This window comes from Mobula hypostoma, chromosome 5 (assembly GCF_963921235.1).
Source record: "Mobula hypostoma chromosome 5, sMobHyp1.1, whole genome shotgun sequence".
In the NCBI taxonomy this organism is placed as follows: Eukaryota; Metazoa; Chordata; class Chondrichthyes; order Myliobatiformes; family Myliobatidae; genus Mobula; species Mobula hypostoma.
Genome location: NC_086101.1, coordinates 127,192,482 through 127,212,924, shown reverse-complemented (window position 1 = coordinate 127,212,924; position 20,443 = coordinate 127,192,482). Strand labels below are relative to the sequence as shown.

Here is a 20,443-nt window from a genome sequence, read left to right as displayed (position 1 = left end):
TCTCCTGTGTGTCTATTGCAGAGAATACCATGCATCCTGGAAAATGGTTTGTATGGTCATTGATTGTTTTGCAAGGTAGAGCAATTGCTTAACCTGCAAAGTCCTGATGACGGGCTCAGCCTGAAGCATCCAGTGTTTATTCCTCTCCATAGATGCTGCCTGACTTGCTGAGTTCCACCAGCATCTGCAAAATCTCCTGTGATTATGCTTTATCTATATACAGCTGAAAGTGAGTTTCAGATGAAAAATGTTACAGGTATTCAACATCATTTCTCCACCTAGGATATTTTTTTCTCCCAGTGTTTATTAACTACAGGAAGGATCATAGCAACGTTTAAATAAGGTAAGTGGTAATTTACAGACAATTTAAAACAGATGACATTAACACCAGAACTAAACAAAGTGCCATTACAGCTACACAACTGAATTTGTAATGAATTACCCTGGAGGATCAATCGAAAGGAAAGGTTCAAAATAGACTGAAAATGCCAATTAATTCAGCATGTAAGTGCATACTGATGTTTTCTTAGCTGGGGAGAGTGATTAACAACAAAAGATCAAATAGATTAATGGCAATATTATGTCAAAGTGGAGCCGTGAAGTCAATCCAGATTCCTACTAAATTCAAGAAGAAAAGATACTATTAAAGAATCAGGCTGATTAGCAAATGCAACAGTCCTTATGAGAAAGCTATGACATATCATTAAAATTCATTTGAGAGAAAGTGCTGCATGATAATGTATGGTAAGAAGACTTAATTAATTTTAATTAGTTTCTATTCTTATTTTCAACCAGTAACCTACAGTACACAAACATGATAAATATCTTAATGTGTATGAAAAATGCCAAGCATTACCCCATTTTTTTTCTCTCTAATATGAGTTGACTTTTCAGTTTATAGATCTGATAAAAGGAGACTCCATTTAACATCATTTCTGAAGCAGTTATAGATTACTCCTACCTTGTTTCTCAAGTCTGGATGCTTGTTAAATATAAACTGCCCTAATGATAGGTGCGCCTTGAGCAGAGAGAGAACAATTATTATTTAGTGTTATATTCTCTCCCTTTCTCTCTACCTTTAATTAATCTGTCTAAAAGCAAAGGCCTTAGCACATGAATGATTGATAGAATATAGAACAGCACTGGATAGGCCATTCAGCCCATGATGTTGTCATAGAGTCATAGAAAACTACAGCACAGCAGCAAGTCCTTTGATCCATCCAGTCCAGTCAATTTAAACTGCCTAATCCCATTGGCCTGCACCTGAACCATAGCCCTCCCTACTTCTCCCATCCATGAACCTATCCAAACTTCTCTTAAATGTTAAAATCTAAATTGTATCAACCACTTGCACTGGCAGCTCATCCCACAATCTCACCACCCTCTGAGTGAAGAAGTTTCCCCTCACATTCCCCTTAAACATTTCACCTTTCACCTTTAACCCATGAATCTACTTGCAGTCTCACCCAACCTCAGTGCAAAAAGCCTGCTTGCATTTACCCTATCTATTCCCCTCATAATCTCTCCTCGATCTTCTATATTCTGCAGAATAAAGTTCTAACCTATTCAATCTTTCTTTATAACTCAGGTCTGGGCAACGTCCCTGTTAAATTTTCTCTGTACTCTTTCAGTCTTATTTACAACTTTCCTCTAGGTTGGTGACCAAAACTGCACACCATACTCCAAGTAAGACCTCATCAATGTCTTATACAACTTCAACACAACATCCCAACTCCTGTATTCAATACTTTGATCTTTGAAGGCCAATGTGCTAAACACTTTCTTTATGATCCTATCTACCTGTGACATCGCTTTCAATGAATTCTGAACATATTCACCAATCCCTCTGTTCTACAGCACTCCTCAGTGCCCTTCCACTCACTGTGTAAGACCTGCCCTGGTTGGTCCTCCTGAAGTGCGACACCTCACACCTGTCTGCATTAAATTCCATTTGGCTTTTATTCCAGCTAATTTTTCCAGCTGATGCAGATCCCACTACAAGCTTTGATAGTCTTCGTCACGGTCCCCTGCACACCCAGCCTTGGTGTTATCTGCATATTTGCTGATCCAGTTAACCACATTATCATCCAGATCATTGTGATAGATGACAGACAATAACAGACCCAGCAACAATCCCAGCAGCACTTTACTAGTCACAGACCTCCAACCCTGTGCTGATCCTGATGCCAACTTATACAGAATGCCCTCCTCCTATGCATCACTCATATCCCACTATTCCTTTCACATTCATGTGTTTATCTGAAAGCCTCTTAAACACCCCCAAAATGCCTGCTTCCACTGCCACCCCTGGAAATCTCTTTCATGCACTTACAATTCTCTGCATGTCTCCTCAGGTTGCCTTTAAACTTCCCCTCTCTAAACTTAAAATTATGTCCTCTGAGTTTGACACTTCTACCCTGGGGAAAAGATTTTCACTGTCTATCTTATCTCTGCCTCTCATAATTAAAACAAAACTTCAATCAGGTCTCCACTCAGCCTTTGACACTCTAGGGAGAACAACCCAAGGTTGTCCAAACTTTTCTTGTAGCTCATACCATCTAATCGAGGCAAAATCTTGTCAAACCACTTTTACACCCTCTCCTATATTTCTCACTCTTCTTATATTTCACTTTATTCCAACTGTGATCTGACTAAAGTTTTGTAGAACCGCAGCACAACTTCCTTACTCTTATATTTAGCAGCCCAACCAACGAAGGCATGCCCTATGCCTTCTTCATCACCTTTTTCACTTGCACAGCCACTTTTAATGAACTATGGACCTGGACACCAAGATCCCTCTGTACCTCAATGCTGTTACGGGTCTAACATTCCTTCCTTTTGACCTCCCATAGCGCAACATCTCACACTTGGCTAGATTAATCACATCTGCCACTTCTCCGCCCATTGCAGTACTTGATCTGTATCCTGTTGATTTGGCAGGACCTTGGTGATACAGCAGACTGCTTACCTTAGGAAGAGATGTTCAATTGCATTCAAGATGGTTAGACACTAGCTACAGGTCATGACCTTTAACTCCTCCCATTTTCTTTGCGGAAGAAAGTCTTACACCAAGTTATTTCTTCAGGGATAGTAGGAACATTCGGAGGCCCCATCAATATTATGGAGAAGGGTATGAAACTGAGTACATGCCATATGAGGCCCATCTCATCCTTCACCCTCTAAATATACAAAGCTACAGGGCCCATCCCAATTATCCATTCCTTCCCCTACAGCTTAGGAAAAACAAAATGTAGAGAAAGGGAAAGCTAGTGTTAATGTAATAAAAAGCTGCATAGGAGAATTCCAACAACAATTCTACTCAAAATGTTCTATCTGACAAATAGGATACTGGCATATCTACTCCTGTCTTTCCATACAGCAACATTCAGAGTTTTGGCAAAATCCGTCCCTGCTGTTTTGATACAGCAATAGTTATTACAGCAAATACTGCAAGGATTGATTCATAAAAGAATAGATCTTGCATATATCTGGCCAATGGCTTCAGGTCACACTCATTTCTTGAAGGTGACAGACAGTGGCTATGTAACTAACATTTAAATAATCTCAGCTCTGTCGTACAAAGGTAAATTTCCTAGATACAATAATTACCAATCAGGGATGTGGTTTAATTCCTGTACTTAGAAAAAAAGTTGCTCAAGTAGGACATCCAAAGATTCTAAAATCATCTCTAGGCTTATTGAAGTATGCTAGAGGTTTCATAACTGAATATGCTCGATTCCTAGAGGCATTATACAACACATGTAAACCGTAAAAATACAAAGCCTTTTGTTTTTCTCCCAGAAGATTATGAGGCACTAGAGAAATTGCTGTTCAGTAAGCAACAAACCTCTAGACAAGAGACCAGCAGAATCTCTTGTTCTGCAAATTTGTGTTTCTCCAAAAAATGTATTGCCATCTGTTATATGAGGGAGAAGGAAAATAAGCCCACATATGCTGTGCCTCATATAAATTCACTCCAACGAACAAAAATTTACTGCCTTAGAACAATGTCTTACTGTGGTATTCCAAACACTTACTGGAGTAAGAGCACTGCAAGAGAACAAACCAATTATTACACAAACAGAGTGTGTGGTTTTGAAAAATGATGGTAAATTACGAAAAAATGAATGTAGCGCTACCATAAATAGATAAGGGAAATGGCAAACACTTACACAAAATGCTACCTTAAAGTGGGAATATAATCCTGACAGCAATGACTTACAATCCTTACCTGTCATGGAAGATGCAGAACCATCTTCTCTTCGTCCCAATATAGCACGACAAACTTTAAAGCACTATTCCCAAATATGGTGCTGTGATGGATCAGCAATGGAAATCCAGAAATATGGATTCACTCAAGTATAATCCCCGCTCTTGATTGTAAAACAAAGTCTTTTATCAGAACGCAAACAAGAAAGGGGCTTCCCTTCCTCCACTATCAACTCTGCTCTCAAACGCATCTCCCCCATTTCACGCACATCTGCTCTCGCTCCATCCTCCCGCCACCCTACTAGGAATAGGGCTCCCCGATCCTCACCTACCACCCCACTAGCCTCCGGGTCCAACATATTATTCTCCGTAACTTCCACCACCTCCAACCGGATCCCACCACTAAGCACATCCTTCCCTTCCCCCTCCTCTGCATTCCGCATGGATCGCTCCCTACGCGACACCCTTGTCCATTCGTCCCCCCCATCCCTCCCCACTGATCTCCCTCCTGGCACTTATCCTTGTAAGCAGAACAAGTGCTACACATGCCCTTACACTTCCTCCCTTACCACCGTTCAGGGCCCCAAACAGTCCTTCCAGGTGAGGCGACACTTCACCTGTGAGTCGACTGGGGTGATATACTGTGTCCGGTTCTCCCGATGTGGCCTGCTATATATTGACGAGACCCGACGCAGACTGGGAGACCACTTTGCTGAACACCTACGCTCTGTCTGCCAGAGAAAGCAGGATCTCCCAGTGGCCACACATTCTATTTCCACATCCCATTCCCATTCTGACATGTCTATCCACGGTCTCCTCTACTGTAAAGATGAAGCCACACTCAGGTTGGAGGAACAACATCTTATATTCCGTCTGGGTAGCCTCCAACCTGATGGCATGAATATCGACTTCTCTAACTTCCGCTAATGCCCCACCTTCCCCTCGTACCCCATCTGTTATTTATTTTTATACACACATTCTTTCTCTCACTCTCCTTTTTCTCCCTCTGTCCCTCTGACTATACCTCTTACCCATCCTCTGGGTTCCCCCCATCCCCCATCTTTCTCCCCGGACCTCCTGTCCCATGATCCTCTCATATCCCCTTTGCCAATCAACTGTCCAGCTCTTGGCTTCATCCCTCCCCCTCCTGTCTTCTCCTATCATTTTGGATCTCCCCCTCCCCCTCCCACTTTCAAATCTCTTACTAACTCTTCCTTCAGTTAGTCCTGACGAAGGGTCTCGGCCTGAAACGTCGACTGTACCTCTTCCTAGAGATGCTGCCTGGCCTGCTGCGTTCACAGCAACTTTGATGTGTGTTGCTCTTTTATCAGAAACTGCATTTAAACCACATGAGTACCAAGTGCATCCTTTAAGGAATCACACAGCTCGATTTGTAGAGGCTAAAGCCCCAGAATTATGTCTAAACAAGTGAATACAACAGAACCAATCTTGATATGTGCTGACTTAAATTATGATAGGAATACAGTAGAAAGAGATCTACCCATCTTGTCAGCTACCAGACGGAGAACACATAGATGTAAACTACGTCCATATTTGTCCATATGGAAGAATATTTATGAGTTATTACTGGCTAGACCATTAGTTCAGGTGTTGCACATCCCAGCACGTGCTGCAGGTGACTTGCACAGCTATGGTAATAGATTAGCCAATGAACAATCAAAACAAGCTGATGGGTGGACTTTACCATGGTAAGGGAGGCCAAAGTTCAATGGTTCAATGGTTCCATTTAATATCAGGGAATGTATACAAAATACAATTTGAAATTCTTACTCTCCGCAGACATGCATGAAACAGAAAAACCCCAAAGAATGAATGACAGAAGAACATTAGAACCCCAAAGACCCCCTTCCATGCACAAGCAGCAGCAAATCATCAACCCTCTTCTCCCCTTCCCTCCTACTTGTTGCAGCAGAGAGCATCAGCCCCCTCCCCCCAGTGACTACCATGCAAGCTTCAGCAAAGCCCTCAAAGAGACCATGATCTGGACTCCATCAAAATCCCAACAGTGTGACCTCCCACAGGCTCTCTGGAGATATTGAAAATGCTAGGCCACTCAGCGAGCTCCGAGTGCGCGAACCCACTGCCGTGAAGAACTGCAATTTGAGTACAGATGTAGATCACTGACTCCAACAGGACCAGAGCCACCTTGAGAAGGAAAGAAGAGACATTAGAGAGAAGAATTTAAACTCGTTTGCAGACAAAGTCGAAGAAGTCACTATCTGGCACCATCTTTAGCTCCTCCTTTTGGTAGTAACTAAGTAACAAGTGAAAAATAACTCAGACCATATTATAAGAATTGTCCTAGCTACTAAACCTAATTCCAAAGGATTCCAACATGATACAGATATAAAACCCATGGCGAGGGAAAGGTTTGGGTATGCCATCCTAAAAAAGGATAAAAAGCAAATATGTCCTTCCCCAGAAGCAGGAAGCACTAATTTGAGAAGCCCACCAAGGATTTGGACATAGTCATTGTGGTGGACAAGTCACTCATGCAAAATTAGCCATGTTATACTGGTGGCCTTACTAGTTGACTGATTGCAAGCAATTCATTGCAAATTGTAATGAATGTCTGATCTAAAGGAACAGGGACAAGACCACCTCCAACAAGACAAACAAAACTAACTGCACCAATGCAGGTGTGGTAAATTGATTATGTAGGCCCATTAAACATTCCCAAGGCAACCCACCACTACTTTAAATTGAGGAGAAGGCTTTTTTTTTTGCACTTTTTCCTTAACGATGAGAATTATTGCTTTTATCATGCTCCTTTTTTGTTAAGACATTGGAGACTGCAAGAATGGAAGATTGACCTCTGCTTTTTGTATTACGGTTCCACTCCCAAGACTTTGTTAACTCTTATACTTGACCTGTGCTGCTATGGGTTATCTCTCATCTGAGTGACTACTTTGCTGTACTCTGTCTCGTACTCACTTCTTTGCCTATTCTTCCGCTTCATCCTTAACCCTAGAAGAATGAAGAGCAGGGGCTATGCTCCTCTCCTTTGCCGAATCCTGATAACTAATGCAATGTACAGGTATAAATGTTTCCTGCCTCATCTTGAGGGGGTTTGTGATGTGCCTGTTGAGAATAAATACAATTCCACAGAAAGATGAGTTGACAAACATTTTTTTCACTTATCTATTTGGATGTTGCAAATTTAGTTTTTAACATGAGTTAAATTTATATAATATGGTTCTTAAGATTTCTTAGGCTTATGGTTCTTAGGCTTTGTTTATTCCTAATGATGGTGTTACACTATTATGGTTTAAACCTTTGATTTTAAGACCATCTCTCTTACTATATTTTGTCTGTTTGTTATACATAACATAAAAGGCTTATCAGGAGGAGAAAGATGGCTACCCCTGAGGAATGCTATATTCCTGATAAACATTTTTACTTATTCTGTTGTGATTTCTTTAGATACAGACATGTAATCCTAGAACCTCCTAGAGCTCTTCAAAGCATCATATTGTCACTAGGTAAAGCTATTTGAATGTGTTCTAATTACTATTTGGATACAAGAATTAATTGCATATGTGGTACTCCTACATGTGGTGTCAAAGTGACTGTTGTGATGTGTCTAGTGTAGTAGCGTAGTGGGTAGAGCTTGTCACTCTCATTTCCAGCTTTCACCGCTGGCGAGTAGTCTTGGGAAGAGGTGAACTGAATGCATAAGTCTCCTCCTGCCAGTATGTAGCCTCTCCAACAGCAAGCCTCCTGTAGTGCCTCCTCACTGGCGACACTCAGAAACTGAACTTCTTTCAGACTCAGGCTGAACTATAGAGGATGGGGAGGAGGTCTGGACCCTGCACACGCAGCACGCAGGCCAACCTGCATGTGGATATGCTCTGGTGCTCATGAACCGGATCCCCACCTATGAGTAAATAGTCCCTCTGCCTTGTGGGCAGCCTCGGGAGAGATGACGGCTAGGTGAGTAAACCCAGACAGAAAATCCAGAGTGGAGCCCCTAAGGTGGCTGGATGTCATTGAATATCCTTCCAGCAGCTCCTGCAGCCAAGCTGGTGCCAAACCTATTGCTTCATAGGCTTTCCTTTGGACTACACTGGTGAGACCAAGAGGGGGTCCTTGATGACTGGGCATCTCAGGACCTCCATACCTTCTGCCCAGGCTTGTGATGATTGTCCTTCAAGACAGATGGATGCCAACCAACCAACTCCTACAATGCAACAAGTAGGACCACTAAGCATACCAAAATAGCTATTCATATTATATTTATTGTTACTGCAGCAAGTTGTGTATTATTTGGTTGATAAAATCCTATTGTCTGACAGTATGGACTGAGTAGCCTTGCTCATTCAGTTTTCTAGGAAAATATAGAAGTCAGGAAGATGTGTCAATTCTTCTCATTTAGGCGCAATCCTTAACAAAGTAAAGGGGGAAGACCGGAACAATTATACACAAAGTCCAGAATCACGAAAATGAGAAGAAACTTATGCAAGTGTTTTGATATTGCCAGAATTGTTCACTCCTGAAGAAGTGGGACATAACCAATCCCAACGTGTTTACATTCTTTTCTGTGAGCTTAGAATTAGAGACAGAATCCTCAACAGAGGAATTGTACTCTTCCTTATTTTTGTAAATATTTCACCTTATATTGCCATGTACATTATTATATTGTGAAACTGTGTAGCTGATGGATATAATTTTCTGTGATTAAAATGTGAGATTAGTAATCCTGAGGCAAAAGAAGACAGCAATACATGATCAGTAATTTCTTTATGAGACTTGCTTTTTGGAAACCTGAGTAAAGTTTTACACCATATAGAAAACAATGTGAACACTCCTGTGAATGAGATTACCTCCTCCAATTTATTGAGAGATATTGTCAGCTGACCTGATGAGCTAACAGTGATGGCGACAGTGATTTGAACTTGCATCAAGGATATGACAAGAACTGTTTGTGGGGAAAAGATTTTAAGGATGGACAAATATGGACATAATATGGATATTGATGTGTCATTTTTAAGGCTTTATGGAAGAATATAATGGTGACACTCCTTTGAGATTTAGGAAATATGTGCAGCTCAGATTGAGGAAATGAATGCTCTAAAGAGAAAATCACACAGAAACCACTACATTGGGAAGTACTCAATGATTTATTTGAGCATCAGATCAAAGAGATTAGGAAAGACCCTTTGTAGCACCAGTAACCTACTGGAACTGATGGAGGAATGACAGCCTGTTCCCAAGAAGAGACTTGGCAGGAGTCTTGATCTCGAAGCTGATGACCGTAGGAAGAGGCTGGGTTAGAAATCTTCGCTTAGTGAGAAGGGGTTATTATGGATATTCACCGTCCTGTGACAGGTGGTCTCTTGTTTGCTAAGCTTGCTTCCTAAACACAAAGCAGCAGCCACTTGAAAGATCAAAAACAGATGTAAGTAAACTTCCAACTAACAGCTTGTTTATTTGAAAATGGAAGTCAGTCTTTAGTTCTTAAAATGTAATCAGCTTGAAGTTAAAACAAGTGCTGCCCTGGAACAGCTTTGCAACCATGCTCTGTATAAAGCACAGATTTTCACTACACCTGCTTTATTATTGCTCAAGAGTAAAGTACTAGACAATGGGTTGTTTAATTTGAGTTGTTTGAAACAGACAAGCTCTTAAGTTGCTTAGTTCAAGGAAGCTTGTAAAACAGATGGATAATATCATTTAGTATATCAATAACTGATGTGTTTATAGTTGAAAGTTTTAAGCGCTCAAGGAAGTTAGCTTCTACAGTATTTACAGTCTTAGTTTAGGTCTATATCTCCATGGAGCTTTTAGACTGTGTTAAAAAGGATATCTGAGGAAATGTAGTACGGTGTGGTCACCCGAGTGGGAGAAAAAGGGTATAAGTGTAGAAGACAGTTCACACTTATGAGAAATGGGATAAGAAACATCAAGGAGGAATGCGGAAGAAACTTGAATCAATTCTATTGAACTAGAATCCTTTCCTCTGGTTTTTGTTTCTGTGATTGATGATTTGTTTGCCTGCATCCTGGTATGATTTTTTAATTTATTTGAATTGTACCTGTGTTTTAGGAAATCCTTTAGCCTTTGTGTTTTATGTTTAGGAAATGCTTTGTGCTTTAGGAAATATTTTGTGTTTTAGAAATTTCTAGTAATTTGGAAATGTTTAAGATAGAAATCCTCTGAGTTTTCAATGAGTTTTAAGAATGTTGTTTGGATTTAACTGTGTATCACTGTTGTTACGTACCCCGTAACTGGGTTGCCAAACCAGCAGAAAGGGATCACTCAGTTGGAGTCTGGATTACTAGAACTAAGAAAGTTTTATTAAAGAAACAAGCAACACAGTACTCTAATCAAAAGGATAATAAATGCAACAGTTCAGCAATGATAAACACACATGTGCACAGAATTAAGATAACAGGATTAATCAAGCTCTATCGTTGTCTAGGGGTAAATGACCAGTTTCAAAGTGACGCAAAGTTCAGTTCAATTTAGTTCAGTTCAGTTCGCAGTAATCGCTGCCGTGGCGATGGACAGTGGGGGGAAGGAGAGAGAGAGCAAAACGAATGAATATTCAAGGCTTCCAGACAGACCTTCACAGTCAGCTTTCGGGCAAGTCCTTTTTGATGTCGTCTGAGGTCACCAACCGTGACCCCTCCGTTTCCAGATACGATCGTTTCCCTGCGCTGAACCTGGCACCCAGGCAAGGGTGGACACACAGCAGGTTCCCGCCGATCGTGCCTTTCCACCCTGTGCGTTTATGGCCCGGTACTTCCCACCGACTTGTGAGAGACGCACCGCTTCGAGGGTCTTGTTACCTCGGGTGTCGTGTGTGTGTTGCCTTAGCGAACCTGTCCCTTTTTATCCCCCTGCTGGGGTATCGCCTGTCCATCACTTCAAACAGTTCAGGGTTCAAAGGGGGAGCCGCTCTTGACAGCTCTCCTTCTGTTACTCTCTCTCCCGTCCCTTCATTAACATCTCCAAATGCTGCTCCATTGTTTTCCTTATCTCTCTCTCTCCTGAAGACAGGTGGCAGACCAACTGCTGATTCCACTGGTGCCAGCCCAGGACAGCTACATCGTAATCTATGTGTATTCTTGTCACACTGTAAATAAACGAACTGTGTTTAAAATTACTTTGCTAGCTGGAGGCATTCTCTGCTTGGTAGGGAGGGTGGAACAACAGCTCGAATAGTGAGTATTGGCAGCTAAAACTCTCCACAGAGAATAAACAGTAAAGTGAATTAGTCTTTGAAGATTGAGAAGTTACAGTATAATCTGACTTTAGTGAGTGTACTCCTGGCTACTTATATCCAATAGGGCTTAAGGTCTTTGAGTTTAAAACTTAGCAGTCAGCAAACCCAATACCATCACAAGTCAACTTTGAACTTTCATATCAATATTTATCTATTAATGTCTTCATGCATGAAGTTTCAATTATATAATTGAAACATTCAATAAGTAATATTACAGGAGTGATAACTTCAAAATAATTGATTGGAAATGACTTTGAGACCTTCCAGGTACACAGAAAGCAGAGATACAGAAAATCTATTTTTCACTCAGTGCGATTGTGTTTTTACAGATGTACATGCACAATGGCCAACAACATAATGCTAATGAGTCTAAAGCATTTGATTCAGAAACACAAGTTCCAAACTTATAACGGCAGTTGGGAATTTTAAAGTTAAAGTAAAGTAAAAAAAATCTAACTCAATTATGGTATCTTTGAAACTGCTGCACTGTTGTAAGATCCATCTAATTTGCTTATGTCTTTCGGAGAAGAAAATACATTATAATTACTCACTCAGCCTTCATGCAACTCCAGGTTCACCAATAAGGTCGTCTCTTCATCTCTGAGTAAATTGCACAAGGACAATATATGCCACCATTGGCAGGTATGTCCACATCTACTTCCAAGTACACCTTTTCCTACTAATCTTGGAACTCATTTGCATCTTCACTTCCAGACATTACATTGACATAACTTTACTCATCATCACTTGCCCCATCACTGAGATGTTCCCACAGACTATGGACTCACCCTCAAGGACTTTTCACCTCACATTCTTGATATTTATTGTTTATTTATTATTATTATTTCTTTCTTTTTGTATTTGCACAGTTTGTTGTCTTTTGCACAATGGTTTTACACTCAAGTTGGCGTGGTCTTTCATTGATTCTATTATGGTTATTATTCAATTATGGATTTATTATGCCAAAAGAAAATGATTCTCAGGGTTGTATATCGTGACATATATGCACCTTGATAATAAATTTATTTTGAACTTTGAATAATCATGCATTTACCAATATGCTTTATCATGTCTTCAACTTCATCTTTTCTGCCCTGTTGCTTATTTATCCTTCTAGTATACTCTTTATCTCACTTCTCTCAAGACAGAGAACACAGACACAAACCAGACAGTTTGCAATCAAAGTGGTAGATACAGCCCAGTCCATCACATGCTACGCCTTCCCCACATTGAGTGCATTTACATGTCGCACTGCCACAAGGAAACACTATCCATCATCAAAGATCCCCACCATCCAGGCCATGCTCTGTTTGTGCTACTAAAATGTTCAGAAAAAGATTATGCCCTCCAACCATCAAGCTCCTGAAACAGTGAGTGCCACGGTAGAGGTTAGTGCGATGCGATTTCGGCTCGGGGCCTCGGAGTTCAAAGTTCAATCCCGGCATACTCTTTCTGGAGTCTATGCATGTCCTTCCCAAGGAACACATGGGATTTCTCCAGGTGCTCCAGTTTTCTCCCACAATCCAAAGGCATAGCAGGTAAGTTCTATGGTCATTGTAAATTGTCCCATGATTAGGTGAGTGCTAAAGGTTGCTGAGGCAGTATGGCTTGAAAGGTCAGAAGGGCCTATTCTGCACTGTATTTCTAAATAAATAACACCAATTACTATTTCTCTGAACAGATTCTGCAGCCTACAAACTCAGACTTCACAACTCATGTTCCCAGTATTATTTTTTATTTACACAGTTTGTATTCTCTTGCACATTGTTTCCTTTGTTGCTCTTTGAATATTTATGTATACTTACTGCCTGCTTCATCTGCTAACACTGAAGGCAGCAGTGAAGGTCCTCCAGCTGCCTGTCCTTGGCCATTCGGATGTAGAAAGGTTCTTCATTGCTGTTTCCTTAACAATTTTGTTTTACTATTCCAACGGATCAATCAGCGGCAAGAGCAGGCCACAGCAACAAGGTTTCTTGCAAGTCGGTTACGCTTGTTTGAAAGGAGAGTTTCGTGGGCATTCGGGCTCATTCCAATGGCCCACTCAGTGGCAGGAGCAGGCCACAGTGACGAGGTTTCTCGCAGTTCAGCAATGCTTGTTTAAAATTACAGGAAAGTCAAGCTGGGCAACCATGGTCCAGGCAGTCATTGTTGGGAGTAGGCCAATGGTGAGAATAGGAGTATCAGGCTTTGGCTCAAAGGAAGTTTCAGCTCAAAAGAGATGTTTTTTCTGGGTAAGCTTCTGTTAAGGTTCTCTTTTTCTCCCCCCTCTTACTGTACCTATTGTAGTAAATGGCTGTTGTGTGTTCTTCATGCCAGATGTTAGAGTCCTGGGAGATCCAGAGTTTCCCAGGGAACTACATCTGCGTGAAGTGCATCTGGCTGCAGATCCTTGGATACTGTGCTAGAGATCTAAAGCAGCAGCTGGATGACATTCGGCTTGTATGGGAAAGTGAGGAGATCATCGATCAGAGTTACTGGGAAATAGTAACCCAAAGTTGCAGGAGGCAAGTAGCTGGGTGACTATCAGGAGAAATGGAAATGTGAATAGGCAGTTAATGCAGAGAACCCCTGAACCCATTCCCCTCAAAAATAAATATCCCGCTTTGGATACTGCTGTGGGGGATGACCTCCCAGAGGAATGCCATGGAGACCGGGTTACAGGCGTAGAGCATAGGTTTGTGGTGCCGCAGGGGAAGGGGGAGAAGAGGGAGGCAGTAGTGATAGGGGGCTCAATAGTGAGGGGAACAGACAAGAGATGCTGTGGACGTGAACGAAACACATGAAAGGTACGTTACCTCCCTGGTGCCAGCGTCCACAAAATTTTGGAGATGGAGGGAGAGCAGCCAGATATCTTGTTACATATCGGTACTAATGATGTATGGAGGAAGAACAAAGAGGTCCTGAAAAGGAAATTTGGAGACCTAGGTAGAAAGCTAAGAAGCCAGGACCTCCCAGGTAGCAATTTCTGGATTGCTACCTATGCCACACACCAGTGAGGATAGAAACAGGATGATTTGGCAGATAAATGCATGGTGGAGAAGCTGGTGCAGAGGGCATGGCTTCACATAAAAGTTGTTGGTGAACGCAGCAGGCCAGGCAGCATCTCCAGGAAGAGGTACAGTCGACGTTTCAGGCCGAGACCCTTCGTCAGGACTAACTGAAAGAAGAACTAGTAAGACATTTGAAAGTTGGAGGGGGAGGGGGAGATCCAAAATGATAGGAGAAGACAGGAGGGGGAGGGATGGAGCCAAGAGCTGGACAGGTGATTGGCAAAAGGGATATGAGAGGATCATGGGATGGGAGGCCTAGGGAGAAAGAAAGGGGGAGGGGGGAAGCCCAGAGGATGGGTAAGGAGTATAGTTTTACGGCGGTTGGCAAACCACTTTTAAGGTGCAGTTCCACCACCTGCTAGACTTGTGTTGTTCCAATTTCAACCAAATATGTCCTGGAGTACTCTACTTTAGACGACCTAGTTCAGCCTGCAGATCTCTATTTGCATCATTCTGTAATTGCAATTCCTCTTGTAGATGCTGTATGTGCTCATTAGATAGCAGTGTCGCAAACTGCTTTTCTTCCCTAATTTTTGTCACATGGTTCTCAACTCGTTGCATTACCTCAATTACATTGATTTCATCTGCAACATTTGTAAGACTAAAATCTTCTTGTTTAAGAATATAAATTATCGCATGCTTAATTTTTAAAATTGCTTTTTCAAGTCTATCTGCTATTTCCATAGTTTTCCTTTTCTTGAATCATAGACTGTAGTTGTTTACTGAGATCTCAGTTCTTCTTCATTTGTTTCCATGTTTTCATTTTATAATCTGAATGTAGATAATTCACTTTGCAACAATTCCTTTTCCTTTTGTAACTTTGTAATATGTTCCTTCATTTTCCAATTTCTTTTCCAACTCACAGTTTTTCTTACTGAATATTTCTATTTGTTGGAGTTCTGCGCATTTACCCTGGGTTTCAACCATGTTTCTTGTATACATAAAATCTGAGGTTTTTCTTTAAGTTCTGATACATATTTCTTAAATTCTTGACCAGAGTAAATGGCAGGATACTTGGTAGTGTGGAGGAGCAGAGGGATCTGGGGGTACATGTACACAGATCCCTGAAAGTTGCCTCACAGGTAGATAGGGTAGTTAAGAAAGCTTATGGGGTGTTAGCTTTCATAAGTCAAGGGATAGAGTTTAAAAGTCGTGATGTAATGATGCAGCTCTATAAAACTCTGGTTAGGCCACACTTGGAGTACTGTGTCCAGTTCTATTCACCTCACTATAGGAAGGATGTGGAAGCATTGGAAAGGGTACAGAGGAGATTTACCAGGATGCTGCCTGGTTTAGAGAGTATGGATTATGATCAGAGATTAAGGGAGCTAGGGCTTTACTCTTTGGAGAGAAGGAGGATGAGAGGAGACATAATAGAGGTGTACAAGATATTAAGAGGAATAGATAGAGTGGATAGCCAGCACCTCTTCCCCAGGGCACCACTGCTCATTACAAGAGGACGTGGCTTTAAGGTAAGGGGTGGGAAGTTCAAGGGGGATATTAGCGGAAGGTTTTTTACTCAGAGAGTGGTTGGTGTGTGGAATGCACTACCTGAGTCAGTGGTGGAGGCAGATACACTAGTGAAATTTAAGAGACTACTGGACAGGTATATGGAGGAATTTAAGGTGGGGAGTTATATGGGAGGCAGGATTTGAGAGTCATCACAACATTGTGGGCCGATGGGCCTATAATGTGCTGTACTATTCTATGTTCTATGTTTGTGATAAGACTCCTTGCATTCCATTGTAATATATATACTGCCATTAATATCCCGCCTCTCCTGCCTGTGAACTGTTTGATCCTCCATTCAGTGTTTCTTTGACTACTTCCCACCTAAGCCTTTTAATATCAAGATAGTTTTTTGCAGACTTGACTATAATTGTATTTTTTTCGGCTCTTTTGTCTGTTTGCACTGAACAGTTAATTGCATCTACCACAAACAGTAAGAAGTCCTTTCATCATTATTAGTGTATCCTTATTTATCATATTACAGCCCTCATGGTTCATCGGTTTATTATTCCTCATATTTGTTTGCTTGATAACCTTTTCAGTGAATCCCTTCACTGTCTCTGCGTAACTGATCAGCTGAGTTACTTTTACATATTGTATCTCAGCTGCGTTCTTGCTATTAATGCACCCTTGATAAGCTGCACTGTGTTCCTCGCCACAATTGCAGCATTTCAGCCTAGCTCCCACCTCACAGTTCCCGTATTCATGTTCTCCAGCACATCTCCCACATCTTTGTTTCCTTCTGCAGACCGCAGCAATAGACCCAAATTTCTGATATTTAAAGCATCTTAAAGGTGGTGGTATATATATTCTGACCTCATAACACGTATACCCTAAATAAACTTTAGTCAGCAATCTCTCTTCATCAAAGTTAATCGTAACCAATAAACTATCACACTTTTTTCAGTTTCTTGTAACTTTCAAATGTTTGACCTCAATAATTTTTGCTCCTTTTATGTTCTGTTTAATCTCATCCATAGTAACTTCTGTTGGTATCCCCGAAATAACTCCTCTAGTCCACTTTCTATTGTTGGGCATTGAATGGTGGAGCAGACTCAATGAGCCACATGGCCTAATTCTGCTCCTCTGTCTTATGGTGTTATTCAGGGCTGTTAGCCCTGAGTTGAACCCCCAAATCTGGAGGACCAGTGTTTATGTATAGTTTTTCATAAATTCTATTAAATTCCTTTTTCCCTGTAAATACCTTCAAGAAAATAAATCTCAGTATCGTACCTAGTATCATACATTCTTTGATAATAAAAGTGCTTTGAACTTGGACTTTGTACTTTGTTTAATGTTCTGCTGTGTCACTTTAAGCCAATCCACAGCGTGATGACAAGAGAGCTTTGCAGTAGGAACAGAGTGCAGATGCAAAACTCTCAAAATATCATAGACTTGTGCAGTCATCTTTAAAAAAGTGACCCTTAAAAGATTAATTATGAATGTGCTATTTGATATGAAGACAGAGCAGCATGGTATTGAACATGCCCAACATAATGACCTCAAGAACTTTTAAATTTGTCCAGTTAATCTCCTAACATGGTTAAAAATACAAAGGTCATTACAAAGTTCAGAACAGATACGTCACACTTGAAAATAGGAATCTGATGTGAGAAGTGCAGAAAAATGAACAGAAAGTGCTTTGTATTTGACATTGTCTGAGTTTAATATTGGCTTGCAGTGTTTTTTACATGTTCTTCCATTCACCATGCGTATTTGGCTAAGAGTTTACGCAGTTACTGTTGCTGTATTTTTTTTCTGCTGGTTCACATGTGCTGGAAACAATTTTTCCTACCTCTGGGCTTCAAGCTTCAGCTTTTCCTCTTCCCACCTGCTTCAGAGGCTGCATGACTTCTTTTCCTTCTTTTTCAATCTTTTTATTGACGTAAAAGGAGCATAAATACAAACAAGAGGAGAATGATCTCAAATATATATATCAATAGCAATACAACCAGAAAGTGAAATGGACATTATCAAAATCATAAATAGTGTTAAGCTAGTATACAGTATATAATAAAAAAAGAAGACAGCTAATTCTCCTCTTATCAATTCATGGAGAGAAAAAAAAACCTTTGGATTTTTAAATGAAGGAAAAAAGCCATTACACTATACAAAAAAAAAAGAAATAAAAGGGACTGGGCAGTCCATTCTGAGGATACAACCAAAAAAAGGAAGACTTTCTGATCAAATATAAAACTTCAAAAGAAAATTGGAAGAGTAATAAATCAAATCAAATGAAAATATTGAATAAAAGGTCACCAGATTTGTTCAAATTTAAAGGATGTATCAAATGTCGGACTTCTTATTTTCTCTAAACTTGAACAGGACATAATGGAGGAAAGCCAATAAAAGACGGTAGGTGGATTAGAATCCTTCCACTTCAGTAAAATGGCTCTCCTAGCCAATAAAGTTGAAAAGGGTATCATATGTTGAACGGAAACAGGAATATTTCCTGGTTCCAATGGGATAATCCCAAATATTGCCGTAAGTAAATTAGGTTGTAGGTCCATTTCCAAGACTTTTGATAAAGTTTGAAAATAAACTTTCCAAAAATTGTCTAGCTTTATGTAAGACCAAAACGTATGAGTTAAAGTGGCCACCTCAATATTACATCTGTCACAAATAGGATTGATGTTGGAAAAAATACATGCTCGTTTATCCTTTGAAATATGGGCCCAATGCACTACTTTGAACTGTATCAAGGAATGGCAGGCACAAATAGATGAGTTATTAATTAATTGAAAAACTTTACTCCTTTGATTATCTGAAAATGACTCTTGAAATTCCAATTCCCAACACATTTAATTTTATCCTTAGATATCAGACGGACGTGATAAGCACGGAGGAACATCTGGAGAAACTTCTGAAATGCCTCCTTCGCTGCCACTGCTACTGTGCGATCGAGAATCTCTGGAGAGGAAGGCCCCAAATCCTTGGCTTTGCCTATTGTCTGTTGCTAGGGCCGGGGTCGAAGGGCTCAGCGGAGATGGTGCTCGGTGCTCGGTGTCAGAGGGTTGGTCGGAGGGTCGAAGTTTTTGGACGGACTCAAGAGTCAGCTGTGGTTGGGTGCTTCCAGGGTGCTGCATCGGCAAGTTTGCAGCACTGGAAGCTCATGGCAGGAAGAGAGTTTCTCTTCCTTCTACCGTCTGCGTGAGATGATGGGACTTTTGAGAGACTTTGAGACTTTTTTTTACCATGCCCATGGTCTGTTCTTTATAAAATTACGGTATTGCTTTGCACTGTTGTAACTATATGTTATAATTATGTGGTTTTTGTCAGTTTTTTTAGTCTTGGTTTGTGTTGTGTTTCTGTGATATATTTCTGGAGGAACATTGTATCATTTCTTAATGCATGCATTACTAAATAACAATAAAAGAGGACTGTGTGTCCTCATAATCTAATCTAATCTAAGTTCAATAGCCGTTTATAAATTATAGCTATCAACCCTTTTTGAAGTGGTTTAAGCTGAAAGAGAGCATCTGTCATATTAGGTGGATAAGCAGAAGGGTAATTTGGCAGCAAGCTGCATACCTTCCTAGGCTCACACTAATCAACGAGTACTGGCTGGTGGCTAACAGAAACAAGGAGAGCTCAAATACTTTGCTAATCACTCTTTTTGTGGTAAACAATCATGGCAGGCAATAGTCTGTAACTTCCCTTTGGGCTTGAAGACAATTTGATGTGATAGAGCCGAGGCAAGGTGAGGCAGCGGGCCCATCACCGACAGCGAGGGAGTCCCAAATTTCAATTGATTTAAGTGCCAGGCCAGTTTGAAAAGGTCGGGCACAGGTGGTGGACTCCAGGCACCAGAGCGTATCGAAACCTGACAAAACCTGATGTTTGCATGACAATTTAAATGCCAGGCTGAATTGGAAATGTCGAGTACATGTCGAATTAAGGTGGCAGGGTCCAGGGCCCAGAGTATATCAAAATGAGGGAACCCAATGTTTGGATGACAATGTAGGCACTGGGCCAGATTGAAAAGGTCAGGATGTTGGTAACTGAGCTGAGGGACAGCCCAGTTCAGCTTGCTGCTCCACGATGTTTACTCAGCTCTGCACTGAACTAAGGGTCTGTGGATTTCAATTCAGAATACTACTTGATTGTGGTTATTGTTTCCAACATCTGTTTTTTTCCTCTCTTTTCTCCCCACACTTTGCAGTGTTTGACAGTCTTCTTTATGGGTTCTTTTGGGTTTCTTTGTTTCATGGATTCCTGTTAGAAGATGAATCTCAAGGTTGTATAATGTATACATACTTTGATAATAAATGTACTTTGAGCTTTGAACCTATTTAATTATCCTCTTATAATCCTTAGGAAGAAACTAACAATTCCAGGTCAAAATGGATCACCATTGACAACCAAGAAGTATAGATTCTCATTTCCACTGAGAATCATACTCCATATTTATGAAAACACGGCATCA

The 20,443-nt window shown here is 40.8% G+C and overlaps 1 long non-coding RNA gene across 1 annotated transcript in view; it reads right to left on the bottom strand.

Moving 5' to 3' along the window:
• The window catches only part of LOC134346991 (uncharacterized), a 136,644-nt gene that overhangs the window by 17,310 nt on the left and 98,891 nt on the right, over positions 1 to 20,443 (bottom strand). Inside the window, exon 2 of the long non-coding RNA XR_010018057.1 lies at positions 17,813 to 17,890. This is a non-coding gene — a long non-coding RNA (uncharacterized LOC134346991). The remainder of the gene's footprint in view (positions 1 to 17,812; positions 17,891 to 20,443) is intronic.